General features: G+C 43.5%; 1 protein-coding gene across 7 annotated transcripts in view; it reads left to right on the top strand.

Moving 5' to 3' along the window:
- Foxp1 (forkhead box P1) overlaps nt 1-17,286 on the top strand; it is a 587,261-nt gene that overhangs the window by 85,181 nt on the left and 484,794 nt on the right. For all 7 annotated transcript variants that reach the window (XM_021636219.2, XM_060383854.1, XM_060383852.1 and 4 more), the window contains exon 2: nt 515-644. The gene's annotated coding sequence lies outside the window, so the exon portion shown is untranslated. The remainder of the gene's footprint in view (nt 1-514; nt 645-17,286) is intronic.

The following is a 17,286-nucleotide window of genomic DNA, read 5'->3' as shown; positions in this document are numbered from 1 at the left end:
TCCTTGCAGAACTCAAGCCCATCTGAAGATGAAAATAGGGTTTATTTTGCATAAAAGATCACAACTTCTTCTCTTATTAGTTTTCTTCTTTATAATTATTAGTCTCCCAAATGATTTTAAATCATAGTTTTTGACTTTTTGCATGATTTTTTTTTTTTTTGATCCTTTGGCAAAGAACATTATCTAATAAGCAAAGGTGCTTTTAAATGTCTAAGATTCACGTTAGCGTGGCTTTCTATCGCTTCCACCTTTTCTGGTAGGGCATGCTGCATCTGAAATGCTGAACTATTTAGAAAGATGATGGAAAAGCCTTAAGTAGGTAATGGTCTGAGCGTTTCAAAAACAGCTTCCGGTTCCTGCTTTTGAGCATCACGCTTGACGTAGTGACCCTGCTGGAAAGGTGTTTTCCCCGTCTCCAGAGTGGTGTCTGTGTTGTTGTTTGTAAGTTTAAGGAAGTAGTGGTTTTAGAAGTTACATCTTAGTTATGTTTGAAAAATGTTTTTTTCTGTTGCAGTGTCCCAGGAGCTTCTGTTGACTATCCCAGTTCCCGAGAGAACCCTTCTGGCAATGTTGAGGCCTGAGCTCCCTTCTCTGACATGCCATCAGCCATGAACGGATGGGTGTAATGCCTGCTGGCTCAAAGGGTGAGTGAGAGTTGGTGGCTATTCATCTGAAAAGTCACAAGCCAAAAAAAAAAAAAAAAAAAGGGAAAAGGAGCCAGTGAAGACGGCAGCCCATCAGGGAGGGAGGAGATGCCACATTGTGAGAAGAAGGACACACTGTGCTGTTGATCTCATTGTTAAACCTTTTAGGATAGTTCTTCCAGAACCCTGCAGAAGGAAAAGGGGGAACTTTTCTCGATCGCCTTTTTTGTTTTAATAAGAAGGATAGGCGATTGAAATTTTGGAAAGAACACACCATCGACTGAGTAATTGCTCTTTGAGCCCTGTCATAACTTAGCAGGAACACAAGCCACCCTGCAATAACAACTCTGATTACTTCATCTTGAGTTCCAGTTTGCTCATGGAGAGGGTCCCAGTCCTCAGCCCTCACATAATGGGCTCCTGAGAAAGCCAAAGAGTTGCAAATTTAGGTTTCTCAACAGTTTTCTTAAAAATTTCTGGGGAATTTTCCCCATCAGCTGCCTCATCAGGTCATTCGGGGGGCATGTGAGCAGGAACGTGATATTTTCCTATTATGTATACTTTCCATATTTGATACCATCTACCATGTTCCTCAGAAACCAATGCCATGCCCTGCGGTAATGAATAATTGTGACTTGCCACTATCCCCAGTAACTTACTGAGGCAGAAGTTTGGGGGAAAATGTCTGACATTGTGCAGTAGCTTTGTTCTAGAATAGGGCCAGTTTATGGGAACAAAGTCTTGTCAGGTATTTATTAAGTGAAATGAGGTACTAAGAGCCATTGGCATAAACTTATCTCCTGAGTGCAATTGTATTCAAAACACATGTAATGGGGAGATGAGTAATAGGGCAAAAAGAACATGTATTCAGAGTTACCTAATAATTAACTGACAAGTCTATGATCTCTTTCCTCTGAGTCCCTGTCTCCCATCCAATGCATGGTGATGGACTCCACAGTGTCTGTACTAACAGGGCTTTGAAAGTTGTCTGCTTAAACCGTCTTCATTTACGGACGGCACTGCCGAAGCCCGCCCAGTCTGAGCCAGATGTTGAGGTCCCGGGGCTGAGTTAGGAGTGGACATAGGAATCAGTCCTCAACTGACCACTCTTTCCAGGATTTTTCTTCTGATGATGAATGTCTCTTAAGCACTGTTCTCTATCCAGGTGTTTGGCCAGACTGTTGAAGTGTTTGCAGCTGGGGCGTGTGTTGACAAACCTCTGTGAATTCACACAAAATCAGGAAAACAACTGGCCCCACTGCTATAAACCATCCTGTTTTTGAAGAACCATCCTGTTCTTCAAAGCCCCTTGGCATTCCTGTTTCAGACTAGTCATGCTTTTCATTTCATTCTACTACGGGTAGAGACGGAGAAAATAATATCTTCTTGCTGTCTACACAGTACTTTTTCTTTCATTGTCAAGCAGTAGGCAAATAGTCAACAATGTACAAGAAAAAAGAATGTCCACTGGGTGTGTATAAAATATATATTTATATATTATATATGTCTATTATATGTATGTGTATGTATGTATATATTAGCCAATGGGGTCATGGGGTGTTAAACATGAATGAGATCTGAGATCATTTTGCAGGATTCTGAGCCAGGCCTGGGTTTCCCTCTCTTACAGAGGTCTTCCAGTGTGACAGCCCTTTGATGATAGGCTTTGGTGAATGGTCTGTGGATTGGTGAGCAGACGGCACATGTCCAGTTGGACTGGAGGAAAAAAGCTTGAATCGGTCTGGAGTACAAATGAGAATCCAAAGAAGTGGCTGGAATTTCTGAAGTTCTTGAAATGTCACTGAGCCCAGCCTCACTTACCTGTCACCCCTGACTTCAGTACCGAGAGTCTGACTCAGTCTCGCTGTCTTGAAACTGTTATATGAAATAGAACAAAACCACATGAATAGGTTTACTGAATAGTCGGCCCATTTTACTTGTCAATTTCAGTTGTTAAGACTCTCAGAAAAAAATCAGTCTGAAGAGCTGTAATGAAAATTACTCTTTTGAAACAAAAATCTACTGTTAGGCCATTTTGAACAGCAGTGCTAGTTTTTATAACTAAGGAAACGCTTTGTGTTTCTCAGGCTGCAGTAAACTTCCCGTGGCTGTGTTTTTAGTAGCAAGTAGACCCTGTGAGCTGGAACATGCATTCTGATATGTTCTCCCTCCCCCCCCCCCCCCCGGGTTTGCTTTGAGGCACACCAAAGGATGAATTCTCTGTGGTTCAGTGACTTGTCCTGCCCAGGTGCCGTACACCTGATGGCTAGTTAAGCCCTTTCACTGTCTACTCATTTATAGTCTTGTGCCTTTTATACCTTACAGTTTATTGAGTAACTAGAAGGTAGCTGATCATTTGGAGCCTCTAGTCTGAAAATCAACTCTTGTTCTGAGTGAAGCATTTCCTGGAACATGTCCTCATGGCGAAGCAGGTCAGATCCACAGTGGTAGGCGGTTAGAGTGGTACACCACCCGCCTTGGCCGCGAGGGAGTGAAACCGTGAGGTAAAAGGTTTGCACCAATAGATCCTTAGAGCAAATATTTTAGAGTCAGAAGGTGGGTGGTGCACTGGATGTGCGCTGTCGGCTAATAGTGTAACAAAGTAAGGAATGAGAGAGGACAGTCTGTTTGTGGGCCGTGGCTCTTGAAGTCCACCATTCACCTGGCAGAACTGAGCCGCCACCTCCTGTTTGTCTGGTGTGAGCATGAAGCATTAGTTAATGTCGCTCCCCGTCTGAGGCTCGGCATGAAGAGTGGCTGAGGCTGTTGCATATTTAATAGGCAGCTAGCCATGGTTATTAATAAACGTGATAATAGCAGTCTGGATTTGCATAGTGTTCCTGAGAAGATTGACGAGGGATGACGGAGGTTCCTGCTTGTTTGTCAGGCAGTGCCCTGGCCTTGTATTGTCCCTACCATGAAACACCCCACAGACCTGGTGGCACACTCTAACCACCAAGCGATAGGTGCGCTTTGTCCACATTGCTCATGTTGTTTTCACTTATTTTTATCCAGTTTCTCTTTGTGTGTGTCTGTGTGTTTTAAGTGCAGCTTTTATACGTGACTGCTGATGACCTGAACTCAGGTCCTCATGCTTGCGAGGCAAGTTCTTACTGACTTTGCCATCTTTATAGTTTCAGTTTCTCTTTGATCTTTCTCATGATCACATCCTTAAGTTTGGACTTGCAGAGAAGTAGAAGCTCTGAAGATAGGAACACATCTCATTTCAAGTCAGGCAAGAGGCTGCATTGTGAAGCTGGACATCTTAGCTTTTTAAGGAAAACTTGAGGACTTGAGGACGGGGATCTCCCTTCTCTTCCTCTCTCCCTCCCTGCCCTTTCTTTCTCCAGTGATTTAGGAAAGGGGTCATGGCTATTCAGAAGAAAGTGCATGCAGTGTGCCAGAGGTCTGAGACAGGAGTAGAGGCTGACACATCCCTTTCCGGGCCACCTTTGGTTGCAGCCTGTCATTAGGCCAGGCCACTTGGTTGTGCTTAAGCTTCCAGTCTGTGAAATTTTGTCTTTGAAAAGTAATTTTAACAATTTAATAAACTATATAATATGTTTTATAAGCTGGAGCGAATGATCTTAAGTATTTTGGTCTCTTTCATAACACAATGAAGCTAATATTGGTAAAAATACAGATCTTCTCTCATGCCATAAAGAGAAGTGAGATTTAATAAGCATTTATAAGCACTGGCAGCTGCCTATCAGATTGTATAACTTGGGCTCCAGCATGCGGAGACAGTGTCAACTTAAATTTTATCTCCCCAGTATTTTCAACACGTTTATTTTGCCTCTCCCTCCAGTCCCTAACCTAATACAAATAATGTAATTGGTCAGATATTTTCCACATAGCTAATTGGTTAACAGGCAATGATAGAAGCCATTGTCTGACTTGATGAAGATCAGAAATTAACATGACATTTTCATGGAGATAATGGAATATATTAGTGATGCATTCATTCAGCATGGACAGTGTCCATCCTTTTCTGCCCACAAGTGGAGGCAGGATAGCGGCGAATGACCCTCTCGCCTCATAGCAGTGGCCAGCTAACCCGTGTCAAATGTGCTGTTACATCCTTCAGACAGAACCATGAAACACATGAATGAACCATTTCGTTTGTCAATTAAAAACGAAAACCCACCGACTACTATTGTAAGATTAAATTCCAATTAGAAGATTGCGTTTAATTCAGAAGCTGTAACGTTATTTTAATGAATTCTGTTGGAGTCGACAGTTTATGTGGAATAAATTTATATGGTGTAGGTAGATATAAATTCATTGGATAATGTTAAACATGTTACTTCATATATATTAGCTGTGAAATTTATTTCTTTCTAGTTATGTCCCCGAGGAGGTGGCGTCAGAGGGAAAAACATAGCTTCAAAGAAAGAACCCTTTCTGATACTTGCTCTGAAACAGCCGTTTCTCACTCTCATTTAAAAAAAAAAAAACTGTTAAATCTCTGCATTAGCTAAATTTATGGTTCTTGCTGTATGCTATTTATAAAATTGAATATAGGTTTTTATGATATAGGAAATTAGGCTAGAAATGAGAATATGACCCAACTTTGTAGTAAAGGTGATCTGCATTTATATTGCACGTATTTCCCATTCCCCTCCAAGCCTCTTGTGGGATTATATAAGCATTTTTCTGGACATACTAATTTGCTTTAGAATAAACTTTTAATCTATTGGGTAGCTTTTGTTCACTTGACACCCACGTACACCTCTTGCCTAAGTCAAGGGCTGTACACTCTTAACACAGGGTTTTATCATTTTTCCTCTCCCTTCTTGCACTTGTGGCAGACACAGTCTCTGAGAATTTTTCAGTCACAGTCTTGTAGGGTATCCATTCATCCTTTGTGAAATCCTGGGTACCAGTAGCTTTAGAGAAGTCTTTTCACTCCGCCTTTGTTTGCCCAGCTCACCCTTATGTGCCACTGGGTCACTGCAAGTCCAAGCTTCTTTTATCAGTAAGAGGGCCAGGGAAGTGGCTGAGCAGTAGGCAGGGGTGCCTGACAATTTTGAGTTCAGGTCCCAGAACCCACTTTAAAAGCTGCATGTTGTATCCTGCGTCTCCAGTCACAGCATCCCTACAGTGAAGTGGGAGGCGGAGATAGGGTTGCTTGAGAGCTTGCGGGCCAGCTCCCCTGGTGATCAGAAGCAGTAAGGTCCTGTCTCAACACGCTGGATAGAAGGTGAGGACCAACTCCTGAAGTTGTTCCCTGACCTCACCTGTGTGCCCTGGCACACTGAAATGTTGATGGTATTGCTATCCAGCAATCAGTATATAAATGCATAAGTATACGGGTATATGCATTTACACACACACACACACACACACACACACACACACACATTGTATTTTTGGTGCTGGGGATCAGACCCAGGGTTGTGCTTACTAACTAAGCTATGCCCTCAGCCTTTGGGTTTTCCAAGGTAGTGTTGAACTGTGTAATCCTCTCATGTCTAACTCTTAAGTGTTACGATCACACCCACATGCCCGAAGGATTTTGGGGGAACCTGCCTGCACCTCGTCTGTCCCCGGAGTCTGTTGGGTAGTTTATTTTCTCCAGGTTTCCGGTTTGAGAGCTTTAGGTGAGAAACATTGGTGAGGTTGCGGTGTTCATTTGTTTTCGATTTCTGTGACGTTGGAGAAGATGAGTGGGGGAGGCTGTTCTCACCCTCCTTTTACCTATGTGTCAACTCCGGGCTCTGACTTGGCAAGGAAGTGGCAGTGTGAGAACTGGAGGCTGGCTGTCAGTCTGCCAGCACAGTGGGCTGGAAGGGTGGGCCCCCCTGGATGCCAGGTGCCGACCCTAAGGGATAACTCTCTTACACTTTCCTTTTACGTGTAAACCTTGCTTATCAGTAAGCTGTACCAAGGAGGAAGGAATTCAGCCTTTAGAGTTTACATGATGCCTTCCATAATGTAAAATTCTAGGAACTAAGACTATATTACACGTTGTTCTAAAAAACACTGTGTTTTCTGTTAACTTGGTTGGAGTTATGTGCAGAGGCCATGAGAAGGAAATTTCCATCTCGTTTCATATGCAGGCTGCTGAGCTGCCTGTTGAGAATTGCCATCATTTTAATTCCTTCTTAAAGAAAAATGAGCAATTAGCACATTGAAGCTATCATTTAGCTAATGTACATTTTAATTTCATTTCGCTGTTCTGTGTGTTATTATTTGTGTTGATTATGTCACCGGAGTTCTGGAACGCAATAGCAGGTGAAGATGTGGGCTGTCTTCCTCTCAGCTCTTCTCCAGAGGGCAATACTGTTGACCTTGGTCAAGAATGACCAGACTCATAGACCGCTGGCCATGTTCTGATGGGGGCTCTTAGATTTATCCCCGCACAGTAGGCTATGCAGTTCTCTCTGATTGATTAGAATGGGCTCATGAGATGAAATCTTTGTATCCCTCCTGCGTTCTCTGAGTTAGTAATGTTTGTAAGAAATAATCATAGCCGACATCCATTAGGCTCTTATTTTTCCCCTGCACTAGCTTAAGTATCACATTGGTAATCCCATTTACTCCTAACAGCACCTCTGTGTGGTGCAGATTACCATTCTGGATTTATTGTCGAGGAGGCAGAGGCTGAGTACTCAAGTCCCATATTTCGGGTCACAGAGCATCAGAAGCGGGTTCTACCGACACTTGGGCCAGGTTCCCGTATCTGCCGAACTGCTGAGCATCTGCTGTTTGCTCCTGTTCTGGTGGGTTTCATGGCTGTCTGGGTCCTGCCATGGTAGTCCACAGGAAAGGTTGTGTAGTATGCATTTAGTAGAGTCTGGAGCGGGGGAGATAGTTCAGTGGCTAAGAGCGCTTGCTCTGCAAGTGTGAGGCTGAGTTCAAGTCCCCAGAACCACACGTGTGCCTGCCTTTACCACAGCGCTGTGAAGTCTGGGATTATTGGGGCTTGTTCATTGTCAGCATCCCTCCAGGTTCAGTGAAAGATCCTGTAAAAGGGAATAAGGCAGAGACTGAGAAATACCCTCCTTTAGCCATCACATGCCTTCATTTCTTCTGTGTGTGTATGTATGTGCAAGTGTGTGCCCGAAGACACACACAAAGAAATGGGATATAGTGTATTTGGAACTGAAGCTTGCTCTGCACATGGGCTGTTATGAAGCCCACATAGAAAGGAAAACGACTTCTCAATCCTAACACCTCCACCCCACCCCCAATAGTCTCGTTTTCTAGCTAGGGTCCTGGCCATTCAGTGTGGAATGCCTCTCTGTCTGGTGGCAGCTTCTGGAGCCACAATGCCTGAATGCCTGGACTCCAGGAACAAAACCATGTAGGAATATTAGGCCAGCCCAGGAGCGAGCGGGAGCCAGAGGGAGGGCCCCTAGACCTTTGTGGTGGTCTAGGATGGGAGCAAGGAGGTGGGAAGGCTGAGTGTTTTCTGTGACATTTAGGCCCCGTGTCCATAAGTGACAGGGACTTCTGCTCTTAGGATAGCTGTGCAGTACAGGCAGCCAAGACTTGTTCCAGGAACGAGTGGGATTTAGTACTATTTTTAACAGCAGGTGTACTTGGGTATTATTAAGAGAACTTTTCTCTCCATACTTCTGAAAGTTGCAGACTTTCGGGTTACGTAACGCCGAGTGGCGTGAGGTTGTGGTTTCTCTGCATCGGCTCCGAGAAGACGGAAAACAGAGAGGCAGCGTCTTGCTCATTCCAGTGGCCAAGAGCTGTAAGGGTTTTTACAGCTTTGTGTACTTTGTAAAAATGTGGGCTACTTTCAGCCTCCACAAGGTGTGTGGGGGCTGGGGAAGATGGCTCATTTGGTGAAGTGCTTGCCATAGAAATATGAAGAGCTGAGTTTAGGTCCCTAGCACCCACAGAAAAAAGCTTCTTAGTTTGTGTCTCGGACCCCCAATGCTGGGGAGAGGTTGGGAATGAGGGGAAACGGGTGGCTTGCTGGAGACCTCTGGCTGGCCTGTCTAGTGAGATCCAAGAGGTCCAGGTTCGGAGACTGTAAGGGGGAAAGCAGCTGATGGAAGGAAGCATGTGATAATACTGATATCTGACCTCCGAATACATGTTCCCATGCTGTAACATGGGCCCATCCCCTGCCTGTGTGTGCGTGTGCATGTGTGTGTGTGTGTGTGTGTGTGTGTTGGATGAAGCCATATCTAGCTTACTCGTTCTGGTGGTTGATAAGCCAGTCATAGGGTACAGCATATCTTTGTACTTTGCTCCTTCTCCCCCATAGCTGCTGGAGTATTAGATTTATTAGAGCTTTGGGATTAGGAGTCGTGTAGCAGGTCAGCCCAGTCTTGAGGTAATTTTCTAAGCAATGCATATACAGTGGTTCAGCCCGACACCTGTACGTTCTGTGGCTAAGCTGTCCAATAACAAATGTTGATGTACTGGAGTAATTGTGACAGGCCAAGGGCCATCATCCTTGCATTAGAGACCCTTTCTCCTAATAGTCCCCTGAATAGTTTCATAGTAGCTAGAGGACACCTGAGCTTGGGACTGGCTGGATTCTTTTTTCTCACTCTGTAAGGTCTCACATTTGGGTTTCAAGGGTGACACTGACATGGATAGTCCTTTGACATAAGATGTTTATCAGATTAATTATAGGTAGGTATTGGTAGACAGCAGGTTTGTGGAGGCTCTGAGGAGCGTTCAGGGCCACAGGGTAGAGTATGGGGGGATCCCCTCTTTTATGTTTCAGAAAAAGTAGGCCCTCCTTTGTCATGTGATTGATAGTCACCCATAGTGAGTGATTCCAGTGAGGTGTGCTGACACAAGTGATTCCTGACGGATGGGGCAGGGACAGAGGCTGAACTTTGAGTTCTTGTTTGTCTTTCATATGGGACTTGTCGCCTGCAGCTCCTGCTGAGTTAGGATCATAGATGTGGGTTGGTAAGCTTCTTTTGGGGGGACAAGGATTACAGCTTCACAGGTAGACTTGTTGAGATGCCTGTCATTTCTCTCAAGAGAGTCTGACCACTGAATAAGACTGGACAGCGCCAGATCCCCCTCACACTGTAACCCTGGCCATCACAGCGCTCTTTCTAACCCCTCAGTTTGCTCATGTGGCAAGTGGGGGTACGGTTGGGATGTCTTTTTGGTTGTTAAAAGTCTTTGACAGAGTTAAGTCCTTACGACCAAAATGTGGGCTTCCTGCCTCTGTATTTGACCTCAATGAGACATTTACAGAGTTTAGTCCAACTGTCAGGATTGCCGTAGGTGGACTAATAAATGCTGCCGATGGTGCTATTTCATGGATAAAATTTCTGCTTTCCGTAGCCTCAGAAGGTGTTTTTTTTTGTGATTAAATTTTTTTTTTTTTTTTTTTTTTTTTAGTTGGTGTTAGAAAATTTTCACATAGATCTTTGGAAAAAGCATTCTGTCATAAAAGCCCGAGTGAGTTGACATGTGTAAATATGCAGGTAGACAGTTTGAAGAAACGTGTATTATTTACTGATCAATGCAGTGTCTCCTCTGGGCCATTACACGCAGTCATTTCCTGTCAATCTCTTGGTGCTGTTATAATCAGTCTATGGATATGCATATTAAAATATAAGAAAGTTATTGTGCACGGGTGTCGGTAGCTTTTTAATTAATAATGTAGCTGCTTTAGAAGGGTGTCAGGCTAGTTTATTTGTAGGGTGGTTCATAAATAGTCTACCAAATTGCATGGGAGAGTAAGCTGGCCCACCCACCCTCAGGCTGGTGGAAAATGAGGCGGGAGCAGCAGTGAATGGCTCTGCTGTGTGCGCTCCCGTGGCCCGACAGTAAGGTAGCTCAGTGGGTAAAGTGCTTGCTGTAAAAGCCTGAATTTGGAAATCCCATAAGCCCCAGGAAAGGCAGACACATTAGTGCTTGTTTGTAATCCCTGCACTTCTCTGGGAAGACGGGAGGCTGAGGCAGGAGAATCCGGAAGCTCACAGCCTGGTAGCCTGGGGTAGTTGGCAGTGAGCAACAAAGAGACCATGTCTCAAACAGGATTCGGGGGAGGGTGCCCCCTGACTTCCATTCCATGAGTGAAAATTAGATATGTTACGTAAATGCGGACGAAGGCAGCTCTGGCTTCTCTACCAGAGAAGAGCAGCCCTTTTCTGGAAACAGCAAGAGAATGATTGATTGAAGTTTATAAGCCACCTGGTGGGTTACAGCTATTCCCCTCTGGCACCATGGAGCGGTGCAGCAAGGGCCATATGCAAATGAATGGGCCTGGGTGACTTCCATTCAGACTCATTTCTAGACTTTGGAATACCAGTGTCAGGTCTTTTCCCCAGGTCATAAAGGAGTGATGTTACTTTCATTTTGTCTTTGCTCATTTAAGAATAAAGCAGCATGTAGCTTGTTGGTAAGAAAGTGGATCTGGCCTGTGGTATGGCTCTTGCCAAGCCCCAGGGCTGGGGGTGGACCTACAGGTGCCGCACTGTACACCCTGAAGTCAGGACAGCTGGCAGGAGTCATCTTTCTCCTACCGTGAGGGTCCTCAGGATTGAACTCAGGTTGTTAGGCCTGGGCGCAAGCACCTTTACACACTGAGCTATCTTGTCACCAGTCCCCTTTTAAGAACTTGTGGCGTGTGTGCAGGGTTGTGTACATGTGGGGTGCATGTGCACCTGTGTATGTGTGGACACCAGTGTGCTTGTGGAGCACAGAAGACACCGTTTGGTGTCTTCCTCTGAGAGTCTGCCTCCTTCAAGACAAGGTGGTTCTCGCTGGCCACTATCAGGCAACCAGGCTAGACTCGGCAGCCAAACAACACCAACGATCCCTTTCTCCAGCGCTGAGGTGGCCAGTGGCCAGTACCACACTTGGCAGTCTTGCATGGGTCCTGGGGACGGGGCTGCGGTCCCTCTGCTTGCATGGTATCCTTTCACCAGCTGGACCATTCTTAGTACTGTGTGACTTTCAGCATGGTTCCTTGTTCTTCATTCTCCTAGGGGAAAAGATACACTGCAAATAGATTTTCTTTTCATTTTCATCTTGGGCTGAGCTGTCTGGTATAATTACCAATTCATTCAGAGTGACGTTTTATGAGTTCCTCCTATCATTTCTGAGGTAGAAGAGAACATACAAGTTGAAGTGAGGCAGGAGGTGGGTGATGTAGTTGAAGAGAAATCATGGAAAAAGTAGGATTTTGCAAGCTGTTGTGTGATCCCTCTTTTCTTCACAGCCAGAACTTTCTAGAAGCCATTGAGTATCCCACCAAGTTTAAGGTGAATTTCCTCATAGATGCAAATGAAAGTTTTAAAAAACAGAAACTTACATATTATTTTAATACATTCAGTGTATATTAAATCTGTAGCAAAAATAGAATTAGCACATCATCTTGTTTCTGAGATGTCACTGTTTAATAAAAATTTTAGAGGGTTTAAGCAAACAGAATTATTGTCCAAGTTATAACTATATGGTTATAGTGATTAGGAATACAAAATCTCTTTTAAATGATCCTTAACATATATTTTGAGGGAGCTAGAGAGGTGGCTCAATGATTTAGAGCACTTACTACTCTTGCAAAAGACCTAGGTTTGGTTCCAAGCACACATATGGTGACTTAAAACCGCCTGTGACTCCAGTTCCTCTTCTGTGGACTTGTGCATGTATATAGTATGCATAAATACTTAAACACATACAAACTCTCGAACCCCAAATAAGTAAATAAATAAACACATAAATAAAATTTAAAAACATTTTCTGAGGAAAGTAGTTCTAAGGAGAGGTATTACCCATGTTGAGTGAGTTTTTTTTTTTTTTTTTTTTTTTTTGTTGTTGTTTGTTTTTTTCCTGTAAGGAAATATCCATAGGATAAGAATGATCAGAAGAAAGTGGAATTCTGGGTAGAGTTTGTCTTGGGCAGAGGCTGTAGTTCAGTGGTAGAACTTGTCTTGCCCCGGGTCCTATGTCCAACATCTTAAGAATGAATAATAACTAAGCATGGATAGAAGTTGCCTCAAATCAGACTTTTGTTCCTCTTTGCTGGGTATTATCATTTCCTGTAAACTGGTGGTAAATCCAGGGAGCAGAGATTGGGGTGGCGAAGATGAATTTGTAGGCATTGTTTATCATACAATTCCAAGAGCTGTGAATGAGAGTAGGTGTTCAAAGACAATGACGTGTGGACGCAGTTCTCCACACATCCCATTCATAAGGAATGATGGACACCTGACTGAGAGAGAGAAACGGAAAGAGTTGGAGAATAGTAGAGAAGATGATCCCTTGTCTGGTATCTTGAGAAGACTGAGCTGGACACTCAAGAGAAAGTTTCTAGTGTCAGCCATCCAGGGTTTATGAACAAGGGTATTGTTAATGCAGTTGGACAACAAACATCCGGAAGAGATGAACCTCTCTGAGACACCGTTTTCAGACAAGCCTCCATTGTAATGAAAAAGGTAGGAAGTGGGAGAGAAAACCCTCCAAGGTGCTGGTGTGCTGAATGCTCTTCAGATAACTTACCTTCTTTTTCTTAAGTGAGAAGCAAATGTATGTGTATGCCAGGATTTAGGGCCAAGATGTAGAACCTTTAACAGGAATTAGCTAAGTGTGGTGGTTGGTGACACAGGTCGTTAGTCTGATAGCCTGCCTGTGAATCCTGGTGTATCTCTAATAGTCTACCTTTTGGTAAGTCACATCTCTCTTTACCTCATTTTTCTCACTTTGAAAATGTAGAGAAGTTTTAGGTGATTGTGGAATTAAAAGAGCGAATGTACAGAAAGCACAGAGTTGGCATATACTGAATTCTCAGTAAATAACAAGGAGCTCATGACTAGCCCTAAAGTTTGGCAGCTTGGCCTAAATTTCATAAAAAGTGCTTTTGTAGTCAGTATGGTGGATTATTTCATTCTCCCCCCTAGGGTGTTCAGGATGTGAGAGTGTGTGTCTGTGTCTGCCTGCCTGCCTGTCTGCCTGCCTCTGTCTATGTCAAGTGATTGTCACAGCATTCATAGTACATTCAAACATCCTTGTAATTTCTGCATTCAGTGTAAGGAGGAATCTTACAGTCTCTCTCTACCCCATGTGAATTTTATGCCTCAATCTTATGTGGTCCTCAGTGTATTTGAATAACTCTAGGTGTGGTGAACTTGCATTTTCTTTTTAAGACCCCCGCCTCCAGTGTATGTGTGTGTGTGTGTGTGTGTGTGTGTGTGTGTGTGTGAGAGAGAGAGAGAGAGAGAGACATATGTGTGCTTTTGACCATGGAGGCCAGAAGGGAATTAAGTTCCCTACATCTTGAGTTTTGGGTGGTTTGTAGGCCCCCCAACACGAGTGGTGGGAATTAAACTAGGTACACTGGAGGAGTACATGAACTCTTAACTGCTGAGCCATCTCTCCAGCCCTTTAGTCTTCAAGGCATGTCAGATATGTACAGCTTTGGCCAAGCCTTAGAGCTAGGAAGTTCTTTTTAAAGCTTCAACCTAGCACCATTAAGCTTCCTACTAATTCACTGTAGGTGAATTGAGCTCCTACAGATGCTCTCTCCTGTACATGACAGCCTGTCGGCAATGTGAGGACCTTTCGGATCTGCTCCAGGCTGACCATGTAGGTTTTAGTGTCCTGTGAATATCACGGCTGTATCTCAGGGCATCAGCAGCTTTGGAAGCATATTTTGTGTGCACATCCACACTGCTCTATAATTCACTTAAAGGTGCCTTTTTTCTGGCAAAACCATCTTTTGCATTTGGAAGTGAAATGTTTTGACTATCCTTAACCCACTTCCTAAATTTCAAATCTTGGAAGCTGGCATCCAGTGAGTATGCTGCTAGAGAGTCGTAAATCTCCTTTGAAGCTTGGGTTGCTGCAATAGGCTTGTCTTTGTTTGAAGGCAGGCACCTTCGAGGAAGTCTTAGTGATAACCATGGATCTGGTCCCTAATGTAAAAAGGCTCAGTGAGTACCAGACAGTATTGCATCCTTTTTTCCCCAGTCAGTTCTTTCATCCTCATGACAGAAAGTCTGTGAGTATTTGCTTCTTGTTTCAAGATGTCAGAAGTGATAGTTGGGTTGAGCTGGAGACTTGAGTTAGACAAACTCAACTGGGGGAGTTTTATTTTACCTGATTCTCTTTCTCTCTCTCTTGCCTTCCTCTCTCACTCTTTCTTTCTCTCTCTCTGGTGAATATGACCGTGACTATTTACCATATATACTTAAATTGTATAATTCCTTCATTCAGCCTACGAAATGATGTCATGTATGATATCTTTTGCCTTTCCCTTTGTTTTAATGTATGGAAATTACACAGGCAGTACAGAGTAACCGCATTTGGGGCATAGTTGGTTTTTATCTCTTTGAAACTACCCAACACTCTTGTTTTAAAGCCTCTGTCATTCTCTGCCTCCTCTTTCTGACACCAGGAATGGTATGCTTGATTTTTTTTTCAGCTTCTTCCTTGTGGCTTTCCTTCCCCCTCCACCCAAGCACAATTCCCAGAGAGGAAGCCAATCACAATGATATTGGCAGTAGAAAGATTTCAAAGTACATTTGCGGGCATGTACAGTATCTTGAAGGATGGCTGGGTGCCTTCTATGATACTTAACACATTTCCTGAACATGGAGCCTCACCATGGCAACAGCCATGTCACATGACACCCTAGTGACACATGTGAGGTGCTGTCACAGCTCATCCCAGGTTGAATGCCTGTGACTCATTGTTTCCACTGACACAGTGACTACTGTAACTTGCAGTTGGAAGGTTCTGGGCTTTTCAGTGCCACTACCGAACACTGACGCCCATGGCGCACGGAGGGCTGGAAGAAGGGAAGCGTAAATAAATAAGCGCGTGCCATAAACATTGCCTTCATTAGCTCTGCTGAGAAATACTTGTTCATCAGTCAACCTTCTTGCCACTCACATTCTTTCTCTCTCTTTTGGAAAGCATATTTTGTTGGTAACACCTTGGAAGCTTGAAAATGATTTTTATTTTTAATCCAAGCTCTATCCACTTCTACTTGGCACATGTAACAGGAGAGAGTTCACGGTGGCCCCTTTTAGTATTTATTTATATTCTTTACATGCAGCAGATTTACTGATGAAGGCATGATTCTGGGAATATATTTTTCTCATTGTGAAATATATAGAATCCATAAATCACAGGGTAGTATGGGGCCATTGCTCATATAGGGTCCCAGAGTTTCTGTTATATCAAAGGACTGTTTTAGAGGTCCAAGTTGGATAGTATTTTAACATTTTAATTTCTGAGTGATTCAGTGAGTGATTAAAAAAGTTGATGTGGAATCTGGAAGACATTAAAGAGATGTCAGGGACTGACGGGTTTTGATTTGTAGCCTAATGAAATGTTTTCCCAACTTTTAAAGATTTTTTTTTTTTTCCTTTTTAGTAGAACTTTAATCATTTGCTTGTGTTTCTGGCATGGCAAGGTTATTCCTGTTTCTGTTCAGCGATGGATCCAAAGTGAAAATGGGATAATTTTTAATTAGCAAAATTATAAATCCATTTGCAGCCAAATGTTTCTTGTCTTGTATAAACTGTGATGTTTCACATTTCCCCTTAATCATTTTGGAAAGTTAGTTCAGGAGATCTGCTTCAGTTCGCGCTTTGATGGATGGATAGAGATTCTTGGTATTAGAAGTTACCTTGCTGCTCTCTTCTCGTGTTCTGGATAAGTATCGCTTCAGTGGTGCTTGTTGTTAGGAGCTTCCTGGTTTTGTGTGGACGCAGTGCTAAGTTTTTTCACAGGAGAGGGGAATTTTGTAGGATGTTCAGGATATTTGTGGCGCGTTGCTGTACAGGTTCAGAACTGCTTTGGTTGAGGTTGCCTACGTGTTTTTGTGAATCCAAATGTCAGGCCTTTGCTTTATGCTTTATACTATACATCTGTGAATGGAGATATCTTTTAAAGGTGTGTTTTACTAACGAAAAGAGACTTTTGGGCCAAGGCATGGCACCCTACTCTCAATTCCCCAGACTTCTCACTTTACTGTACATTTGAATATTAGAGTTTTACATTCTTTCGGCACTCTTTAGACCCGTACTTAGAAAGGAACAAATTCTATGGAAATGAGAAGGGATATAAGTGTTCTGAGTTTGAAAGTCTGCCTAGACTGGGGACCTTTCCAGCTCTTTGAACCTTGAATCTCACTGGGTGCTTGGGAAAGTTGCAGAATTTTGTGTTGTTTCACTGGGATCCTTTGGATATGTGTCATGCCCTCCTTATCACCATTGCTGCGGAAGGAGGATGGGGTGAACTGGCTAGAGAAGTGGCTCTCAACCTGTGGGCCTTGACCCACCAGAAGGGTCAAATGACCCTTTCACATGTCACGTAAGGTGGTCGGAAAACACAGGTATTTACATTTTGATTCATAACAGTAGCAAAATTAGAGTTATGTCGTAGCAATGGAAATAATTTTATGGTTGGAGATCAGCCACAACACGAGGAAATCTGTAGTAAGGGGTTGCAGCGTTGGGAAGACTGAGATCCATTAATGGCACTAGGGGGAACTGTGTCAGCAGTGGTGGCCCAAGGTTATATACAAAAGCCCTCATCTCTAGACACGTGTTTTTGCAAACCCCAGGTGACTCTTACCAAGTTCAAGTGGAAAAATGAGATAAGTGTCAACACATTTTCCTCAGACTGGGTAATTTCAAAATGAAGCTGTTTCTTACGGCTGGGTTCCCAGGGAGTGCTGTGGATTTAACCACAT

This window comes from Meriones unguiculatus, chromosome 5 (genome assembly GCF_030254825.1).
Source record: "Meriones unguiculatus strain TT.TT164.6M chromosome 5, Bangor_MerUng_6.1, whole genome shotgun sequence".
Taxonomy (NCBI): Eukaryota; Metazoa; Chordata; class Mammalia; order Rodentia; family Muridae; genus Meriones; species Meriones unguiculatus.
This window is presented reverse-complemented; position numbering and strand designations above follow the sequence as displayed.